Source organism: Danio aesculapii, chromosome 17 (genome assembly GCF_903798145.1).
Source record: "Danio aesculapii chromosome 17, fDanAes4.1, whole genome shotgun sequence".
Lineage (NCBI taxonomy): Eukaryota > Metazoa > Chordata > Actinopteri > Cypriniformes > Danionidae > Danio > Danio aesculapii.
The window spans coordinates 36,088,132-36,097,137 of NC_079451.1; the positions used below are offsets into that span (position 1 = coordinate 36,088,132).

The window sequence follows — 9,006 nt, forward strand, 5'->3', positions numbered from 1 at the left end:
AAGCACTATTGAATAAGTGCTTCATAAGTAAACACGACATGACTTTAATTGACGCCAACTGCAGATTCCTGTTGCACAAAATGAGTCGAACTCCAAGTTGCAAAGAAAAATTTGGGCTGATAAATCCAAAGAAATGCTAGGTGGTTAAGATCAGGTTAAGTTGTTTCACAGTCAAATCAGTTTGATTTAGTTCTTGAAAGAGAGTCAATATACTTCGAAAATTAAGAAATATAATAACTAGAAACATAATGAATTTAAACCCATTTGCAAGGCTGAAATAAATGCTGTTGATGCAGCAAATGTATGACGGCAACTTAAAGAAAATATTAGTATTATTTCAATCTAAATCAATTATTTATTTTTATTAATGTAGGTTCACAAACAGCTCAAAAGACCATTTTTTAAAAAGCCATTTTAAAAGCTTTATATATTAAGGGGTATGATTTAAATGCCAATATTTCAATGAACAAATGTAATTACTATACTTTATGTAATTTAAACAAAATTATGACTCAAAATTTTGAATTTTAAATGTTTTTAGTGTAAAAGACAATAATTTTGGAGCAAAAAAAGATGCAAGTTAAAGTTAAATTGAGATATTTTAGATTAAATGCGAGGCAATTTTTGTGATCATGCACAATATACTGACACTGAGGGGAAGAAACTTGAATAAAGTCTTTATTTATGTGTGCACAAAAGTACACTCATAGCTTTATAAAATACTGATTGAATCACTAAAGGCATATGATCTGTTTGACAATACAAACAAAAGTCTCAAGGGTTTGAAATTACATGAGGGTAAGTAATTAATTACAGAATTACCATTTGGGGGTGAGCTAACCCTTTATTTGCTTTTTGACAGAAAAAAAAAATTGTAGACTCAGCCAAGTCACTCACTGTGAGGTTCAGCCTGTAAAGTTTATGAAACCTTTTGACTGATTCAAATCTGAAAAATATACAAGCAAATGCATCATCTGAATAGATTTTACACAATTGATTTTTATTATTATTATTATTATTTGCATACTAGGAGCTTGAGAGTGAGTATCTAGAGAATTTCAATGAAACATCAATATTTGCAGCTGCAAAACCCTACAAAACTCCCATCCACTTCTCAGACTCCAACGGGCCTGGGCTTTGGCAGTCTGTCAGTTATGTCAGTGGCGCATGCAGGCGTCCACAAGATATGTGCACAATAATGGGACGTTTGGCAGAGAAGGTCTGCCAAACTCTCTCACTGTGTCAAAACTCACTCTCTCCCTCTCTCGCACGGCCATTCGTATGCTCGAGATCATGCATGACATCATCGTTCAGACTGTGCTTTTAGACACTGCATAATTTCCTGCTGTCAATGCTAACAGTAGAGTTTGCCTCACAGTAGTTTTTTGAAAGTTTTACAAAAAAATATCTAGGGGTGAAGACAAACAAACAAAAAAGTGTTGAGAAATGCAAAAACAAACAGTTATTATCTTTGTGGTGTTTCTGCAATGTCAAGCCACACCTGAACCTCAAAATGCACGGTGCTCACATAAATGACATAGCATAGCAAAACATGTGGTCTGGAACATCATGTGCCTCTCATCAAATGTCATTAAATGAAACATAATGACAATAAAATATGCATGTTAATAAGAATTATAAACAATCATTTGAAATACAAAAAAAAAAGTTTGGAAAAGTCAAGGTTTTAAAACGCCAACATTTTCTGTTATGCCATTCCTACGGTATATGTACTTTTTTTTACGGGTTTTTTTTTTTAAGGCCAACAGTATCTCCAACAGAAAAGATATCCAAAAATGTTGTTTTAAATTGTAAAGAAATCTCTGTTTTTGAATCTAATGAAAACAGCAGAAGTCAATGATTCAGTGACATTATTTAGCCTGACATGTTTACTGTTCCAAAATATTCTAAATGTTTCCCAAATAAAAATATATTGGGCTCTATTTTAACGATAGGCGCAAAGTCTAAAGCGCATGGCACAAAAGCATTAAGAGTGTGTCCGAATCCACTTCTGCTATTTTAAGGATGGAAAAAATACGCTTTGCATCGTGACGCATGGTCTAACATGGTTGAGCTTATTCTCTTAATGAGTTATGGGTGCGTTTTGAGAATAAACCAATCAAGAGTCTCATCTCCCATTCACTTCACGAGTCAGTTGCGTCGTGCCATAGCGCATTTGCTATTTACATGGCGGACTTTGTAAGTGAAAAAACTGAATGCTTCACTAACAAGAAAACAGTTCAACAGACAATCTGCAGAGCAAGGATAAAGAATGACCCTCCTCTAATTGGCCTTTACTTTCACTTTCTCTTTCTCTCTTTCAAGTATAAAAAAATGCTGTTGTAGGCTACGCACAGACATCCATTAGCCTAAAACATAATTAATTTTGTTTGTTAAACGCAAAGATTTGTTTTAAAACTACTTCTAAATTCAGTTCTAATTTCCAGCAAATGAATAAATGAGCAATAATAATGTTAAAGTTACATCCAAACACACCCCATATGGTCCAAAACCTGACAGGTGGACAAATCTAAGCTTGTTTTTAATAAAACAAATTTAAATTTGCATATAATAAATAATGCTAGTATTAATAATAACATTATACAAAAGCAAGTTGTCATGAATAAACTTTAAAAAAGCCCCCAGAGACGAAGAAGGCATGGTCTGAAAATAGTAACAGGTTGGGGCAAACACATCTTCCGCCTTACTGCGCCGGGTGTATGAAAGGGCCCATAGTGTTCAAAGGGGAAAAAGTTATAGTTTTTTTTACCCAGACTTTTAAAAAGAACATATTTTAAAGCAGTAATCACCAATCAGTGAAACCGTGACATTTTTATTTAAGGATATCATACCTCCACAGTCTTATACCAGCCCATGTCTACTGTAATGTAACACAATGACAAAAACCAACATCAAATCCAAATTCAAATCCAAAAACCAAAATTCAATTCTTCAATTTATTATTATAATTATTTTAACTACAGGAGTTCTATTTCAGTGCATAAAACAGCTTTTGCATTCAGACAGCTTGATTATAACAGAAGTGATCATGCATTTGAGTGCTCTGCTTTGTTTTGATCAGTCTAGCCACAATGCGTTGTCTGTGTTTTTAAATGTCCGACCTCACTGACCACAAGCCTTAACAGTTCCTGGTTGAAGACCAGAAGCAGCACAGATCCAAACCAGCCACCTTAAATCCTAGGATGAAACTCATTCCCTGCTGCCTCATCTCATGGGAGGGTACACTGGGCTATCGCAATAAAACTCAGCACCAAAAGACAACAAAGGGTAGTTTGATTTTAATAAAAAAAAAGCGCCTTCACCCCCTGCCTCCCAAAAGTTCTCAGCTTCATGCCAAGTTCACAGAAAAACTGTTTACAGAGCAGTGAAGCTCACATGAATAACACCATAATCTCCAGACGCTCTACCAGAAAATCCTGCTGCGCTCGGTCTTCAAAGACACAGCCACCAGTTCCAAAACAAGTAAAATGAGTAAAAACAAATATCAGTAACTAAATCCATGTAAAGGTAAGGAGGTCAATCCACCGCCTGGGACAGATGAATGCAGATAATGAAGGACATTTCCCTGCGGCAGACACACCAAATCCCTTGCGATAATGTAGCCCATGTATAAAAATGAACAGTGCGTGCTGACAATTACACCCTCTCTTTTTAAACACACTAAGACTAAATACAAATATATTCAGGTAAAAAGCATCTGTAAAAATTGACACATACAAATCTTTAACATGAGATGAGGTGGATTTCAGCAAAGGTTTTGTGATTGTTGTCTGTTAAACCTTGATGGTTCAACAAAAATAAAACTTGTATTTGTATTTTGTATAAAAAAGATGTATTGTAGGTGATTTTTTTTATCAATGGGACATTAAATATGACTATGGGATACATAAAATGCTAAGTCAATGGTGGCTTCCTCTTTGAGAAATAAAAATACATATACAGGCAAAACAATGTGGCTCGTGGCAATACATTGAGGTCAAAATGTTCAGCTGAACAATATTTACACCATTATTATTACCTTCAATCAGGGTTGCCTAGTCTGCAGTTTTCCAGCAGAATTGGGCTTCTTTTTTTAATAGTGCAGGTAAAATTATATTTATATGATTGTGTTGAAATCTCTAGCATTTTTCTACCAAAATTTATATTCTACCTATGGAAAAATATGTGCTAGGGAGATGAAACGGAGTCACCATAGCCTACACATTTGTGAGGTGCAGGGTCTCTAAAAGGAGAGATTGCTCTGTTCTTGTATCCATCGTAACAGATTTTCCAAAATAATGACAAACTTAAATTAAAATAAAAAGTATATGTAATCTACAAAAGAAATGAAATCATTTGAACATTATTAATATTTTCAGATTTTTAAAAATGTCTTTAATTTAAAATTAATTTCACTTGTTTAGTTTTTCACATGACCTCCACCAGAGTTGTTCTGCATGGCCACATCCATTTTATTTTTAACTGGACGACACTCTGCAATCACATAAGGGACCCTGCTAGCTGTTCAGTCAATCCTAAAGTCCGCATGAACCAAAAGCTACGACTGTTTTTTTTTTTGTATTGTGACGCAGTTCCTAGAAAAACTAAATAATACATGAGAAAACAGTGGGCGTGGCTTGTTTTTTCTACCGCAAGCTGATTGGATGTAGTAAATGCTGTATCTCATTTCAGAGGCTGCATCCTCCAGAGGATTCATTTGAAGTGAGCTGCATCATCGTGGCACAATGAAGGCTGTCTCATTTCAAAAAAATTTGAAGGCTCCTTTAAAATGCAGCCTAAATGCGTTTACCAGGTAATGAAGGATACAACCGGTGGATCCTTTGCGGCCTCGAACATCCCAAGATTCATTGTCACGGCAGGATATTTTTAAAAGAAAACTCAGGATTAAATGTATAAATTAGGTTTCTTTTACTTGGATATCTAAACACATGTTAAAAAAACTAAAACAGTATGACATGTCTTACTAAAGAGTGATTTTATACACAGTTTACATGTTTATGTGCACATATGGATCAAAGGAAATATATTTCCAGCTTCTGCAAACATTGCTTTGCCTTTAGATCGCTTAAAATAAGTTTTAAAATCACTCTGAAAAAACATCATTACAAATTTTATTACCGCCTAATAACGGCAGCTGTTACGGTTGCAAGGTGACGAGATCCGTCCTCCTCTGTATGCATATCATAATGCTCAGTTTGGCCTATGTGGACTTCGAAGAACTTACCTTTGAAGTCTGCATCCTTTGGAGGATGCAGCCTCTGAAATGAGACACAGCAAAAGTAGGCATTTCATTTTTTTTTTTTAATACATGCACAGATGAATTGTTTACAGCAAAACTAGCAACCAAATCATATGGTTTTGTTTTCATTTGTACTTTAAGGTTTTTTTTTATGATTACGTTAATTTTATTGAATCTTTAGAATTTCAAATATACAGTTATTTGCAAAGACAAATGTAATTTGTGTGTATACAGTGATGTAAAATGTGTATTTTTGAATGGCCGGTGGCATATTTTCAGTTTTTATATTTTTGGGCTAATTTTGCTAAAAACCTGGCAACCCTGCCTTCAATCCACAGCTTTGGCAAATTATCATTTGCTATGCATTACTCCTCAACACAAAATGGCATATTTATTTAAAGTTGGTCAATAAATACATTTTAGTTTTGAGAGTGATGTTTATAAGCCTGGCAAATCTCAACAAGAATATGAATATTTCAGGTTGTTTTAACTGTACCAGTTCTAGCTATGAGTCAGCAAGACAAAAGTTTCTGACATGCCATGTTATTCATACATTTATTCAAAACAAAAACACTGCAACCACCACCACCTCCACATGCTTTCACAGCAGTTTTAGTTTCACCGATCTCTAAGGAGCAGAACATTTACCATGGTAACCACAGTTTCTGCATAAATACCATAGTTATTCAAGACTTTAAATATCTTAAAATGTGTCACTAAAATACATTTGCATACAAATCTGTGCAATGCAGCATGAGTCATCATCATTTTAAGATTTATATATCAACTGAAATTAAGTTACAAAAAATAATAATAATAATTCTAATTGCATTACTTTAAGAGGTTGCCATAGCCCATTTTATTAATATTATAATACGCTTGGATAAAATTCATGATTGAAAGGTCTGAATCAGAGTAAATGACTAAAATGGGTTTTCAAGCATCAAAACAGTAAAGGTGTACTTTTTTGTACCTCCATTTGACTGCAATTCCAGCGTTATGGATGTGACATTTGCAGTAAAAACTCAAAACATAAATTCACATAGAAAGTATGTTAACATCATATTGAAACATTGGTTTATATTGTCCAGAACAACTGACTAAGGGATCAGAGAAATATCAATCTGTAAACATTTTTTATATTTTAAATGAGGAAAATAAACATGCATTATGGATGTGACTAAAAAAGTATGCGAGTTTGCAGTATACAACATACTTTGTAGAAATTCTGTGAATTAAACTGCACAACCCAAAAGAAAAAATGATAATCATAAGGATAGGAGTTGGCTCTCTACAGAACAAAAATGATTGATTTTACCTTATTTATTATTTTTGCATTTATGAGGAAAAAGTGTCATAATCAATGTGACATCTCTCTGTTATGGATGTGACCGATGTGAAATTGCCACTTGCGTGACTTTGGTAAATCAATAATAATAGGTTGAAAACATTGACGGGTACACGTCTGAGTATTTCTAACGTACTGTAAAATACTTGCTTACACAAAAACTTGGAAACAGTTTCTGTATTTTGGTGAAAACTAAACTTTTTTCATGGCAAGGTTGACATTTGCATGAAATTGCTCACATACAGCCAAAAATAAGGAATAGTGAACTATAATTTCAGACAAAAACAAAATTTTGTACAACAATAAGTTATTTTACTAAACATTAAATGTATTTAATAAAAATTTGATGGGAATATATGGAGAAATTTCATATTACATTGATCCAAATCAAGATGCCACAACAATAGATAAATGTGCTATATTAAACTGTAACATACTGCTGAGAGCTGAACAACAAAGTATTTACAGGCCTTTTATATATATATTTTTTTATATTATAATAATGAATAAATTATCAAAAGCAGCAAGCACTAAATAAATAATAATAATGGTTCATATCTAAAAAGTTCTGTTTCAGATATGATCTTTTCCTTTCGTTATCAACTCAATCTGTGCTGATCACAACAACAAACTGCTGTGATATGTAATCTAATGAGTGAGTGAGACAAGCTTCAATAACGCACATAAACAACTAGAAAGTTGTCCTTATTACATCCACTTCACATCCAAACATCTAGCATCTCTGTGTTCTGACAACTGTTAACTTTTAGCCACGTATTACACATATCCTGCTAGCAATGTAAACAAAGCACACGCGCTTTCAACAACCTGTTGTTGCAACATTGTGAGACATAGTTTCATGGTAACTTACATAACTTATAATATTTAACCATGAATATGTATCCCTCGAAACATGTCACAATTCTTAACCGAATAAAGACTGGAATAATGTATAAAACACAGCGACAAGACAAAAAGAAGTGTACGGGAATATTTACATACCGATATCGTGTTGTTGAGCCTAAGCAGATTGTGGCTCTCACTCGCTCCCGGTGAATCTGCTGTAATGCCACACCTTACTCGCAGCTGATTGGACGGTTGAAACAGCGCTGTTCGATGCTCCACCTTAAACCCATACGATTGGACTGTTAAAGCAGCGCTGATTCAAATAACCAATTAGGAGTGAGCTAGATGAAACATCTCAGAAAGTTGCCCTCAAACATAATCACGAAAAAAGATAGATTTTTATTTTTATTTCGCAAAAAAAGATTTTATAAATGATGAATATTATATTAATTATATTATATTATATTATATTATATTATATTATATTATATTATATTATATTATATTATATTATAACACAATATAATTAAAAGATGCTGAAGAAATCTCACATTAAAACAAGTTTAATAAATGAGTACTGTAAGTCACTGGTTAACCCTATATTTCTTTTTTTAGTTTATAAATTGTTAGTATGTTTTTTCTAAACGATTTCTGCGAGTGTTTTGTGTCTGGACACTCTTTAAAAGACTGAAAACGGTAAAAGATTTACATATGTTAATGTATTTACGTCTAATCAACACAGGTTGTGCCATCTGTTGGACGTAAATTTTTGTTTTGGAGTATATGTGTGTTTTATATGTCAGTATTTGGGTATTTATTCTAATAGCTTGATATATTTCTCTTTTCTAACACCATTATTCGTTGGAAGGTATTTAAATGTTATCAAACAATTAAATACAAATTAATTATAATTATCAAATATATTATTTCATATATTAACTGTACTCGAATTCATTGTTTTTATTTTTATATACATTCCTGAATTATGTAAATTGCAAAACGTAAGTTTCTTCGATAGGGGGCGACAAAGTTCTTATTACGATTGCTGTTGCAATAAAGTCTACGAGACATGAATGATTTTTGGAAATAATATGATATGAAAAGCGTTAATCTGATAAATATAGTCCTGTTAAGTTTTTAATGTATAACACGAAGCAGGCCGGTGCATATATTCCAAAAGCCTCCAGGTTTCATTTTTCTTATAACGGACCTTATTTTCAATCCACAGGTAGGTCTAACGTTATCAAACTGTATGATCACCAAGACCTCAGACAGCTGTGTGTTAAGGTTACAGGCTCTTTGAACCATTCCTGTCTATCAACCTGTCATGCTTTGAAAAAGCCAGAGACCTTTTCCTGGGAACCCAAGAGAACGAGAAAGTAAAAAAAAAAAGTGTAAACAAAAACAACTTTCAAGCCACCACATCCGTCAGTGAAAGAGAAGCTTTATTTTTAGCATTAGCAGCGGGGTGATTTCTGGCGCTCTGTACGTGAAATGGCAGAGACCCCTGCTGAGCTCTCGGAGTCCTTAATGAAACCTCTCAGTCTCTCTC

The 9,006-nt window shown here is 33.5% G+C and overlaps 1 protein-coding gene across 1 annotated transcript in view; it reads right to left on the reverse strand.

The window, feature by feature from the left end:
- The window catches only part of ston2 (stonin 2), a 51,309-nt gene extending 43,638 nt beyond the window's left edge, over positions 1-7,671 (reverse strand). The window contains exon 1 of the mRNA XM_056476684.1: positions 7,611-7,671. The gene's annotated coding sequence lies outside the window, so the exon portion shown is untranslated. The remainder of the gene's footprint in view (positions 1-7,610) is intronic.
- Positions 7,672-9,006: the final 1,335 nt, after the last annotated feature.